The sequence below is a fragment of the Grampus griseus genome (assembly GCF_964374135.1).
Source record: "Grampus griseus genome assembly, chromosome: 1".
Lineage (NCBI taxonomy): Eukaryota > Metazoa > Chordata > Mammalia > Artiodactyla > Delphinidae > Grampus > Grampus griseus.
The window spans coordinates 161,282,764-161,296,618 of NC_139017.1; the positions used below are offsets into that span (position 1 = coordinate 161,282,764).

The 13,855-nt window shown below is 41.9% G+C and overlaps 1 protein-coding gene across 5 annotated transcripts in view; it reads right to left on the minus strand.

Annotated features, from left to right (window-relative positions):
• PHACTR4 (phosphatase and actin regulator 4) overlaps nucleotides 1-13,406 on the minus strand; it is a 116,812-nt gene extending 103,406 nt beyond the window's left edge. For 2 of the 5 annotated variants that reach the window (XM_082650166.1, XM_082650164.1), the window contains exon 1: nucleotides 13,314-13,406. The gene's annotated coding sequence lies outside the window, so the exon portion shown is untranslated. Of the gene's footprint in view, nucleotides 1-13,251 lie in introns of all 5 variants that reach the window. The other 3 variants (XM_082650167.1, XM_082650162.1, XM_082650165.1) reach the window with 2 other exon arrangements.
• Nucleotides 13,407-13,855: the final 449 nt, after the last annotated feature.

Sequence of the window (13,855 nt, forward strand, 5' to 3'; positions counted from 1 at the left end):
AAAAAAAAAAAAAGCGGCAGTGGGTGGTGGCAGTGGTGGGATGAATTGGGAGATCGGGATTGACATATATACACTAGTATGTATAAAATGGATGACTAATAAGAACCTGCTGTATAAAAAAATAAATAAAATTCAAAAATTCAAGAGAAAAATAATACTAATGCATAGAAAAGTATTCTCATAAATTAACAGGTAATTTGATGTGTCTTTTTGGAGGACACTTTGGCAGTACCAATCAAATTTGTAAACCTTTGACCCGGCAATTCCACTTCTAAAGTACAGATATACTAGACTCAAAAAGATATTGCGGCAGTATTATTTATAATGGCGAAAACTCGAGATACCTGAAATGTCTGTCAACGGGAAAATGGCTAAAGAATGAAACCTTCATACATTGAATACCATGAAGACATTCAAAGATCTACTATGTCCTGACATTAAAGGATATACTCAACATATTGTTGAATGAAAAAAAGAAACAAGTTGCATAACGAAAGGTAGGATTATAAGGCTACACACCAAAAGGGTTCTCAGTGGAAGTTTGGAGGGGACAGGAGTGGGAATAAGAGAGAGAGAGTAGGGTGATAAGGACTTTTGCTTTTTATTTTATGTACTTATATACTATCTGAATTTTTATTGTATATTTCCTTTACAATCAAAAATTATTTTTAGGGAATTCCCTGGCGGTCCAGTGGTTAGCACTCCACACCTCCATTGCAGGGAGCATGGGTCTGATCCCCGGTCAGGGAACTAAGATCCTGAACAGCATGACCAAAAAAAAAAAAAATTATTTTTAAGATTTGCAGAATCGGAGTTAATCATCTTATTTCTTCTCCTGGAATACTTGAGACTAAAGTTGTGTTTTAGGCAAGAAAAGTTTCCCTTTAATAGATGAAGTTTGGTTAAATATATCTATACAGTGTTAGAAATGAAGTAAAAATGGTCAATGGAAAGACTGACAAATGAATTTTAAAAAATAGTTTCATAAGATACATGCACCTCCTATGTTCATAGCAGCACTATTTCCAACAGCCAACACATGGAAACAACCTAAATGTCCATCGACAGATGAATGGATAAAGAAGATGTGGTACATATATACAATGAAATATCACTCAGCCATTAGAAAGAATGAAATAATGCCATTTGCAGCAACATGGATGGACCTAGAGATTATCATACTAAACAAAGTAAGTCAGAAGGAGAAAGACAAATACCATATGATATCACTTATATGTGGAATCTAAAATACAACACAAATGAACATATCTACAAAACAAAAACAGACTCACAGACACAGAGAACAGACTTGTGGTTGCCAAGCGGGAGAGGGAGTGGGGGAGGGAAAGACTGGAAGTTTGGGATTAGCAAATGTAAACTATTATATACAGGATGGATTACATCAAGGTCCTACTGTATAGGAAACTATATTCAATATCTTATGATAAACCATAAGGAAAATAATATGAAAAAGAAGATATATGTATATGACTGAGTCACTTTGCTGTACAGAAGAAATTAACACAATATTGTAAATCAACTATACTTCAAAAAAATTTTAAAAAAAGTTTCATGTATCCCTGGATCATACGATATCACGTATGAATATTTTTTCATGAAATAATATTGAGGATCACTATTTATAGGAACTTAATATGGCATAACTGATGTTTAATAGGTTAACCCTTTTTTAAAAAAATTTATTTTGGCTGTGCTGGATCTTAGTTGCAGCATTCGGGATCTTCATTGTGGCATGCAGACTCCTTAGTTGCAGCATGCATGAGGGATCTAGTTCCCCGACCAGGGATCGAACCCCAGGCCCCCTGCATTGGGAGCACAGAGTCCTACCCACTGGACCACCAGGGAAGTCCCAGTAGGTTAACCCTTTTAATCTCTTTTAATTAAAAAGAAGTTGCTCAACAACTGCTCCTTAATATTTTCCTTTCTGTTCTGCCCTCCAAAAGCACTAGCACACACTAAAATATTTTAGTTACCAAATCCTCTAAACCTTTTATTAATAATTCTTAATATAAGCACCCTGAAGATAGTTAAATGCTTGCTCTTCTCCAGAGAGTTAAGAGGCTAGAGAGAAGCTTCTGATTTTCTACAAAATAAAACAAATGTAAGCACAAAGAGGAGACAGTTTTAAAAATATAAAGAAATAGGGCTTCCCTGGTGGTGCAGTGGTTGAGAGTCCGCCTGCCAATGCAGGGGACGCAGGTTCGTGCCCCGGTCTGGGAGGATCCCACATGCCACGGAGCGGCTAGGCCCGTGAGCCATGCCCGCTGAGCCTGCGCGTCCGGAGCCTGTGCTCCGCAACGGGAGAGGCCACAACAGTGAGAGGCCCGCATACCGCAAAATAAATAAATAAATAAACACAGACACAAAAGGTCAAATATTATGATTCAACTTATATGTGGCACCTAGAATAGGCAAATTCATAGAAGATAAAAAGCAGAACAGAGGTTACCAGGGGTTGAGGGGGGAGGACAATGGAGAGTTATTTAATGGGTACAGAGTGTGGGATGCCGAAAAAGTTCTGGAAATGGATATTGGTGATGGCTGCACAACACTGTGAATGTACTTAATACCACTGAATTATACACTAAAGAACGGATAAAATGGTAAATTTTACAGTTTGAAAAAGTTTGCAATCATTAATGCAGTTGCAGAGAAGCAGACTTCTTACTTATCTTATGCCATAATATGCAAATGCATATTTGTTTAACAGAACGGTCTTAGTGGTCTGTGCCTACAGTGGAAGGACAAAGCCCCTCTCCCAATTATACAAAGATATCCCAGAAGCCAATTATCTCTGGGATTTTATGTAAGCACATAGAACATGTAAAAGACTGTTTGTAAAATAGCCAATCTTAATGGTATCACCAATAGGTAAAAAGCATCGTGGGACTTCCCTGGTGGTCCAGTGGTTAAGAATCTGCCTTCCGATGTAGGAGACGCGGGTTCAATCCCTGGTCTGGGAAATAAGATCCCACAGGCCACAGGGCAACTAAGCCTGTGTGTTCTGGAGCCCACATGCTGCAACTACTGAGCCCTCATGCTCTGAAGCCCCCGCGCCACAATGAAAGATCCTGCATGCTGCAACAAAGATCCCATGTGCCGCAACTGAGACCCAATGCAGCCAAATAAATAAATTAAATAAATTTATTTTTAAAAAATTGTGTCTTTTTTAAATACTTACAGCAAAGATGCACCCATATCCTGAATCCTAATGCTCTCCCTCAAATGTAAATTCAGAGGAAGGGACGGGAGGCAAAGCTGAGTGTGTGCAAATAAAAGGAAGTGGAAAGTACTCTTCATACCTTCTGACTGGTTCTATCCAGTTATTCTTTGGTATCTACTGGCAGTATTTTTTTTAACATCTTTATTGGAGTATAACTGCTTTACAATGGTGTGTTAGTTTCTACTGGCAGTATTTTTAAAAGGGGTTTATCCATGAGGGAGGGGAAGACAGGTAAGGCTACCCTCCTTAGGAACTCGCCTCCTTTCTACCTGTCACCCACAGGAAGAGGGGAAAAAGTATTTCAGGGCTCTACTTTTTAACCTTGATTAATAGACAATCAACCCACCCAAAGAACTACTATTTTCTATGAAACCCATTCCGAGGTAAATAAGAATAAAATACATCATCAACACGAATGTGAGAAAAATACTTCATATTTTTTTTAATATCCTTGATTCCTTATAAAGATTTTTAATTTCTAGTGACCTAGGTGGATATTAGTAGTGCAAGTTTAATAAGAACACTTCAATTTAGTGTCCTCCAAAGCTTAAAATGTCCTCACGAAACAATGCTACTAGAAATAACTGGATACGGGACTTCCCTGGTGGTCCAGTGGTTAAGACTCTGTGCTCCCAAGGCAGGGGGCCCGGGTTCGATCCCTGGTCAGGGAACTAGATCCCGCATGATGAAACTAAGGCCCAGAACAACCAAATAAATAAATAAATATTTTTTAAAAAAGAAATAACTGGATAGCATTAAGAAAAAAAATAACTTCACGCTGGTCAGAATGGCCATCATCAAAAAATCTACAAACAATAAATGCTGGAGAGGGTGTGGAGAAAAGGGAACCCTCTTGCACTGGTGGTGGGGATGTAAATTGATACAGCCACTATGGAGAACAGTATGGAGGTTCCTTAAAAAACTAAAAATAGGGGCTTCCCTGGTGGCGCAGTGGTTGAGAGTCCGCCTGCCAATGCAGGGGACATGGGTTTCTGCCCCGGTCCGGGAGGATCCCACATGCCGCGGAGCGGCTGGGCCCATGAGCCATGGGTGCTGAGCCTGTGCGTCTGGAACCTGTGCTCCACAACGGGAAGGCCACGGCAGTGAGAGGCCCGTGTACCGCCAAAAAAAAAAAAAAAAAAAAACCAACAAAAAGACTAAAAATAGAACTACCATATGACCCAGCAATCCCACTACTGGGCATATACCCTAAGAAAACCATAATTCAAAAAGACACATGCACCCCAATGTTCACTGCAGCACTGTTTACATTAGCCAGGTCATGGAAGCAACCTAAATGCCCATCAACAGCAAATGGATAAAGAAGATGTAGTACATTATCTACAAAGGAATATTACTCAGCCATAAAAAGGAACGATACTGGGTCATTTGGTGAGACGTGGATGGATCTAGAGACTGTCATACAGAGTGAAGTAAGTCAGAAAGAGAAAAACAAATATCGTATATTAACGCACATATGTGGAACCTAGAAAAATGGTACAGATGAACCAGTTTGCAGGGCAGAAATTGAGACACAGATGCAGAGAACAAATGTATGGACACCAAGGGGGGAAAGTGGCGGGGTGGTGTTGGTGTTGGTGTGATGAATTGGGAGATTGGGATCGACATGTATACACTGATGTGTATAAAATGGATGACTTATAAGAACCTGCTGTATAAAAAAATAAATAAAATAAAATTCAAAAATTAAAAAAAAACAAACGTTTTTTCCCACACCTCAAAATTAATTTTTCAAAAAAAAGAAAAAAGAATGGGAGAAACAGAAGTTGAGAAATTAATATTTGCTCCACCTATGGAGAAACAATTTTCTAATGATGGAAGAAATTACAAAGGAACCAGTGAAGAGCTACGGCATGAAATATTTAGATTTCTGTACAAAACAAAACAAAAATAAAAATGAATATCTCATGGACTTCCCTGTGGCACAGTGGTTGAGAATCCGCTTGCCAATGCAGGGGACATGGGTTTGAGCCGTGGTCCGGGAAGATTCCACATGCTAAGGAGCAACTAAGTCCATGTGCCACAACTACTGAGCCTGCGCTCTAGAGCCCGTGAGCCACAACTACTGAGCCCAAGTGCCACAGCTACTGAAGCACGTGTGCCTAGAGCCTGTGCATCGCAACAAGAGAAGCCACCACAATAAGAAGCCTGCGCACCGCAACAAAGAGTAGCCCCCGCTTGCCACAAACTAGAGAAAGCCTGTGTGCAGCAATGAAGACCCAACGCAGCCAAAAATAAATAAATTAAAAAAAAAATAGTCAACAAGGACCTACTGTATAGCACAGGGAACTATACTCAATATTATGTAATAACTTATAAGGTAAAAGAATCTGAAAAAGGATATATATGCTGTACATCTGACATGAGATATTTTAAATCAACTCTATTTTAATAAAAAAAAGATTTTTTAAAGAAGTAAAATAAAGGAGTTCCCTGCTGGCCTAGTGGTTAGGATTCCGGGCTTTCACTACTGTGGCCCAGGTTCAACCCCTGGTCGGGGAACTCCCACAAGCTGTGCCGCAAGCTGTGCGGCGTGGCCAAAATAAATAAATGAAATAAAATGAAAAAAATAAATAAAATATTTTAAAAATCAAGCACTGTGTAAATGTTCATACCTGGTGATCCAGTAATTTCATTTTTTTAATTTATTTTTTATTGATGTGTACTTGAATTACAGCGTTGTGTTAATTACTGCTGTACAGAAAAGTGACTCAATTATACATGTATATACATTCTTTTTCATATCCTTTTCCATTATGGCTTATCACAGGATACTGAATATGGCAGTAATTTCATTAAAAAAAAAGTTACACGTACAGAGACCTATGTGGAAATATTATTCACAATGGTTAAATAAATTGAAGCCAACAATATAGGAATCCTTTGTTCAGTTGTTCTTTAATTTTTTTTTTTTTAATTTGGCTGTGCTGTGTGGCTTGCCAGATCTTAGTTCCTGGACCAGGAATTGAACCTGGGCCTACTGCAGTAAAAGCACCAAGTCCTGACAACTGGACCGCCAGGGAATTTCCCTTAGTTCAGTTTATTTTCATAAACAGGCACTGTTTAGTGGGGAGAATAAAGAGGTAAATAAGCCACAGAGGGAAAAGTGCCCTGCAAAGACATGGACAAAGTGCTCTGGGATCACTCAAGGTAAGGATGAATCATTAACCTTCTAAGCCAGTTTTTGACACTGTACTTCCAACCTAAGAGCAAAGAAGAGAACAGGTAGCTGGGTAGATAGAATCAAGTACGTTGGTTATCTGCTAGATATCTGCAGGGTCAAGGCGGGCTAAGACAGTTCTCTATAAGAGATTTTGTTGAGTTCCATCAGAATTAGCCATGCACAAAGGAAACAAACAAATGAAGCAATGTACTTAAGTTCTGTGAGATAATCATAAAATTGTTATCTACCCTTAAATAAAATACAGTCAACAACTATTTTAAAAATATTCCTGGAAATTTGGCTAACAAGTTCACATTTGAGAGAATAAATGCAGAGAATCTTTAACAATGGAGGGTTTTTTTTTAAGTCACAGATATGATTCAAGATTTGATTTTAATGTATACCTGAAAAAACACCCAGCAACATCATATACTACAAACAAATTTCTAAATTCAGTGCACTGATAGTACATACCCTGAGAGGTTTCCCTTACCCACTCAGTACCCTGGAAGTGAAGGATGCACTTTAAACCAGTTCTCACTCCCTTGTACAGCACTGATCACAGTACTAATCCCTTTTTCTTTGCCAGCTATAATCATATCTTTTTTCTTATTTACTAAACACTATACAGTTTACAAAGACTTCTCATATACGTTATCCCATCTGACACTTTTGAAGAAATAGTTACTAACCCTGTTTTATAAATGAGGAAACTTAAAGTTCAAGGTCAGCTGACTTGGATAGTCACAGCTAAGAAGTGATGGAGCTGGAACTAGAACGCAGGTTTTCAGACTCCAAAGGTAGTAAATACATTGCATTGAGTAACTATGTCAGAACTTTCAGATTGTCAAAACAAACACCTGGTGCTTTTAACACAATAGAGAAGTTCAACTGAAAACCAAACTTGAATCTGAAAGCTGTATGGTTTCAATCATCTCTTCCCTAAAAATCAGTCACTAAACACACTTCCTTTCCTAAACTCCTCGCAATACCATAAAAATCCTAGAATTTGAGAAATCAACTAAACCAGACCCTTTTAGAGATGAGAAAACTGAAGCATAAGACTTGTGACTTGCTCCGAGTCTCCCATTACAACATAGTTTGTCTTTTTCTAAGGCCCACATCAACAGTACTGTATTCAAGAAATGTCTTGAGAATGGAGGAGACAGAATGGATGGCCGACTGGCTAATTTGTCTGACCTTGGTGGGGCCCTAACTGAGGTTCAGCAGCCCTTTTGCTCATCTCTGGTGGGCTCCCTTACATTTTCCATGACTGCTATTCCAAACTTTTAACACTCTCTGAAGTCCTCTAGCCCATTCTGCAGATAACTTAACTCATTCATTCAGAAAGATTTTAAACAAAGAAGTCATCAGGCATTAACAGACCCTACAAGGCAGAAATTATTATTCTAAACTTTGAAGTCAAAATATATCTGGGTTCCAGATCTCTTCAATTACTTAAAAGTGCCTTTGGGAAATTTAATCTCTCTGAGCCATACCTCCTTCAGCTGTCAAATGGGAATGCCCACCCAATCTACAGAATTTTTGTAAAATTAAATGAAATAGCACATAGAAAAGTACCTAGATCAGTGTCTGGGTACAAAATAGGCTGTTGGTAACTTACTCCAATTTCAATGTCCACCTCCGTCACTTCAAATATATCTTCTCCCATCCTTTCTTCATGTTTCATTTTCAAGGCTCACCTCTCTATGAGCTTTGATTTTATTTCCTCCCAATGTTTCTCTATTATCTTCCTTTTCTTTTGCGCAGATCTTCAATATCTAGCTCTCTGCTGGCTCCTTTTCCTTTACCTTCAAACATGTCAAATCTCTCCCATTCTTTAAAATCAAAACAAAATCAAAAAAAGGCCCTCAATCCTGCCTCCTATTTAGCACTTACTCTAAATATGCTCCTAAACCCTCTAAGATAGCAAGCAATTACCTCAAAACAGATCAGCTTATGTCAATTTCCTGCTTAAAAACTTTTGATGGTTTAGCAATTCCTTAAACATAAAGCCTGAAGTCTTCTTTTGGCCGTGCCACCACACAGCTTGCGGGATCTTAGTTCCCTGACAAGGGACTGAACCCAGGCCACAGCAGTGAAAGTGCCGACTGCTAACCACTGGACTGCCAGGGAATTCCCATAGCCTGAAGTCTTTAACAAGCATTCTGAATCCTTCTCAGCACCCAGCCATCGATCTTTCCTTTCACCTGCCATTGCACTTTTCAACTTCTCAGCCCCACTGGTCCAGAGATCCCTAAGTATTCCATAACTTTCTAGAATGGTATGTATATGTTTCCTTTCTTAAAAAATATTTAATTATGTATTTATTTATTTGGCTGCACCGGTCTTAGTTGTGGATGTGAGATCTTTCAGTTGCGGCATGTGGGATCTTTAGTTGTGGCATGTAGGCTTTTAGTTGCGGCATGCAGGATCTAGTTCCCTGACCAGGGATTGAACCCAGGCCCCATGCACTGGGAGTGTGGAGTCTTAACCACTGGACCACCAGGGAAGTCCCAGCATATGTCTCCTTATATGCAGTTTTCTGGGGTGAAAATCTATTGCTATTCTCAAATTTTCTAGAGGGGGTACCTGAACCAAAAAATGTAAAAACCCACTGCAATATCCTCTAGCCACACCAGACACACACCTTATACTTCAGCATCTCCATTCCTATGCTCAAACTGCCCCCTCTGGCTGGAATAACCTTAATAGTAACTGTTCTTATTAATCCCTCAAGAACAAGCTCCAAAATCACTTCCTCTGTAATGCCTTCCTTCACTGTCTACCAAAACAGAATCATTCAGTCCCTTACCTATAGTATAACACATCCCTATTTAATACTCACCAGACTACTAGGTGTTGTAATGTTGTAAGCTTTAAGGCGGGAGCTATATACCTTCACATCTTTGTACCGCCAGAACATAACCCAGGTCCTAGTACATGATGGGCAAAACAAAAAAATCTGCTGAACAATTTTGGCACTCAACTGCTCCTGCCCACTTCTGTTACTCATTCACTCATTCACCAAACATTTATAAAGTTCCAATGAAATACCTGGAACTGTGTGCCAAGCAGTAAGGATGTAGACTAGGGCATGGTCCCTGACATTAAGGCAGTTAACTGTGACAATATAGAATAATAATGGTCTTATTTGATAAGTGCTATTTAAAAAGGTCTACATGAAGGGCTGTGATAGCCCATGTGAAGATGTGACTAACACTCACAGAAGGTTTAACAATGGGACATCAGACTCTCTCAGAACAGAGAATGCAACTACTCTGTCTTTCTTTTTTTAAAAAATTAATTAATTATTTGTTTGTTTTTTATTTTTGGCTGTGTTAGGTCTTCGTTGCTGTGCACGGGTTTTCTCTAGTAGCGGCGAGCAGGGGCCACTCTTCGCTGCAGTGCGCAGACCCTTCATTGTTGTGGCTTCTCTTGTTGCAGAGCACGGGCTCTAGGCCTGCGGGCTTCAGTAATTGTAGCACGCAGGCTCAGTAGTTGTGGCTCGCGGGCTCTAGAGCGCAGGCTCAGTAGTTGTGGCGCACGGGCCTAGTTGCTCCGCAGCATGTGGGATCTTCCAGGGCCAGGGCTCAAACCCATGTCCCCTGCATTGGCAGGCGGATTCTTAACCACTGAGCCACCAGGGAAGCCTTGTCTTTCTTTATAAACAACATTTCCCCAATGTTCCTTTTCCTTTTCTAAGAGCAGTAACAATAACTTACCACAGGAATGTGAAGGGTACAGTGCAACCAAATTTTTATCCTACTCGATTCTGGAAACAATTCCACAAGCTAGGTAGAGCAGGAATCATTACACCCATGTTAAAGATGAGAAAACTAAAGTTCAAAGAGCTTACTGATCAAAATTGCACAGTAAATAAGAGGGGATTTATTTAGTACTTATTTACAGTCTTACTCCTCCCTTTCAAACCTAATCAGTTTGTAAGCCCCAGAGAAAAAAGACTTGTTCTCACTGCTTTGTCCTCAGGGACTACAAAGGTGCTTAAAACACAACAGGTGGGGTTTGCCTGGTGGCTCAGTGGTTAAGAATCCGCCTGCCAATGCAGGGGACACGGGTCCAAGCCCTGGTCTGGGAAGATCCCACATGCCGCGGAGCAACTAAGCCCGTGCGCGCCACAACTACTGAGCCTGCGGTCTAGGGCCCGCGAGCTACAGCTACCGAAGCCTGCGTGCCTAGAGCCTGTGCTCAGCAACAAGAGAAGCCACTGCAATGAGTAGCTTGTGCATGGCAACGAAGCTCAACACAACTAGAGAAAGCCCCAACGCAGCCATAAACAAATAAATAAATAAAATAAATAACTTCCCTTCTTAAAATAACTTCCCTTCTTAAAAAAAGAACACACAACAGGCTTTCAATAAATATTTGTTGACTGAATTGATTTGAAAATACAGCAGATCAACAGCAAAAAACACAAAGGAAAAAAGCTCCTTCCCATTATGATGGCATAATAGAAGATTTAAAACAGGCTTCTACTAGTTAGAAAGGCTATACTAATTGTATTGACTCAATTCCACTGGCATGTAATGCATTTTACCTAAGAAGAATTTAAGTAAGGGAGGTGAAGTAGGTTTTTATTTCTGATGTCACATTCATGGCATGTACTGACATAAACCCAGGCTTAAACTGCAAGTTTGAAATTGATCAAAAGTTTTTATTAAAAGCAAAAACTAAGAAAGCATTTTCTTGAGTTTTGACTCTCTGGCTAGAAAAATGTCTGAATATCAGTTCCTTCTGTTATTTTCAGCGGCTGACGCTGCCGTATATACGTTCTCCAATATATTTCTTAATATACCTTTAAGCAAAGATTAGTTAAACCCTTTTAGTAAATAAAACTTTCAATAACCATTAGTCAAAACCACAGCCCAATAACTCACCACCCTTCCCCACCTCCAGGGCTCCATAAAGTTGCCATTCTGCCTGGGCACAAGGTAACACAGCATACCATAAGACAAGGTGACGGAACCGATGTTCAGTATGGCAATGGTCTGTGGTCCTAGAAAGTCCAGTTCCTTATAAATCAGGGGCTCTGACTGAAAATATTTCCATACTTTTCTCCAATATTTAAATTTCAGTGAATCACAAGCTGTTGATAGTGTTATGATAAATAACTGCAATAGGCGTGAGGTAACAGATAGAGCCCTGGATTTGGAATACGGTTTACCCTACTATTTCCTATCCAGGTTAACTGTGTGACCCCCGGCAAGTCAGTTAACATTTCAGAGGCTGTCAATTTAACATTTTACAGCTGTAAAATGAGAGAACCACCACCTCACAGAACTGCACAGTGAAAATTCAATTATATAACATATATGAACAGTTTTCAAAAATAGCACTGTGGGAATTCCCTGGTGGTCCAGTGGTTAGGACTCCATACTTCCACTGCAGGGGGCACGGGTTCAATTCCTGATCCGGGAACTAAGATCCCTCAAGCCAGGCAGGGAGACCACAAAAAAAAAAAAAAAAAAAAAAAGCACCGATAGCACTATCATCCCTACACAATATTACTAACACAATCAGAGATTCTCAGAGTAAATCACTTGCATTAAGAGATATCAAACAAAGTAATAAAGTACAAAGGGGTTTATTTGCCTACGTGACTAGGGTGGGAATTTTACCTATATAACTTAAATAACCTTCCCTGATTCATGTAAAGGGACCTGGTTGTCCTCATTTCAGAGACTTGAAAGACTAACGTATTTTTCAAGAGAAGTATCTGCAATGGCTTTTATTTTAAAAGCTTTACCTTAAGCTGAACCTAGTCTTCCAACGGGACATACACAAAGATGCCACTAACAAAATGTGATCAAACCCACAAAATTCACCAGTTGCAGTAAGGATCTACTACCTCTCCTCCCTCAAACTGGCTTGATTTCGATTACTTCTGTAGCTTTCTAGAAGCCACTAGGTTTCTGGTTTCTTTATAAAGCAGATCCTTCTATTAATGGACATTTGCTTTCAACTCTGCGTTTTCAGCAGAAGTGAAAATGGATTTGAGGGGAATACAGGGCGTGGAACTGGGCGGCTGGATGAAGTACTGTGGTCTTTTTCTGCGTGCAATGGATGAAGAGGCTGCTCGCCGCCCTATAAATCACTTTCTCTCCTCCGAGATTCTCGCGGTGTGTGAACTACCATTCTGACCATCCGCACCGGTTCTGATTCCTCGATCACAGCAGCGACCCATACGGACTTCGAAGCAAATTCGATCCCTTCCCGGTTTCCTGGGGAGGGGGGCTCACTTCTTTCCCATAGGCCCATCCCCCCTCCAGAAAAATGCCTGGAGATTAGTGCCCTGAAGCCAACCGGGACTGACGTTTAAGAGTTGGACAATAACCTCGAGGTTTCAATAGAAACCCCGTCCGCCTCGCCTTGGCTCCGAAGCCTCCGATCTGCCCAGCTGGGATGCAGAGGTATGAGGGAAGACAGGTTTGAAAAGTGGACTTTGACCCGATCTGGTTATCGTAACCGGATCCCCTGTCAGGGACCGGACCCTGTCAGGGACTGGCCCGGCGGGCTCCCCCGAGGAGGCGACTCCACGCCCGGGCACAAAGGGGCGCAAAGCAGCCGAGACAAAAGGGCCCAGCCAAGTCGCGGTGGGCGGAGAGGGCGAGCCTGAGCGAGGCGCGCCGCAGGCGGAGAAGCCAAGGCGGACGGTTGTGGGAGGGCCGAGGAGGAGGCGGCGGCCACCGCCCGCCCCGCCCTGGCTCGAAGCGACCACCGCCCGGCCGTTACCCCGGCCCGGCCGTTACCTCGGCCCGCACCGCCACCCTCTCGCGGACCTGAAAGCGTGGCCCGAGCCTACCAGGCGCCCGCAGCCCGACTCTGTGCACTTTCCGTTCACTTTCCCTTGCTTGCCGAACTCACCCGGGGCGTCGCCGCCGCCTCCTCAGTGGTTTCCCCCGGAAATCCTACCTGGCCTGCCGGCCGCCAGGCTGCAGCCAGAGACTTCGGCCCCCGGGGAGGGGGGGGTGGGGGGGGGAAGGGAGCCGGCGGGACAGTGAGGGGTAGGAAGTGCCGCCGCGGGGGCTCATGGGACTTGTAGTTCCAGGAGGAGCCAGCTGTGCCGCGGGCCGGACAAAATGGCGGGAACCTCTCGCCCTTAGTTCTGGGCGGCCGGCCCCACACGGCCTCTCTGGGCATGCGCCGCCCCTTCTTGTAAAAGAGCTTGGGCACCTTTCCTGCTATGCAGGAGGGCAAAGGTCTTTGGACTTGGGAGGAGAGAGTTCAATGCTGGGTTTCAGGGAGTGCCTAAGGAGGGAGCTGATGGAGGTGTGCTGTTATAGAAATCTGTGCCCAGTCCCTGTCTGGCTAAAGTTCAGTTATAATCTCCGCAAAGGAAAAAGCTATTGAGGGCCAGTTACTGAAGTGCAGTAAACTTAGAAGCAAGTTACCCTCAATTTTGTGCA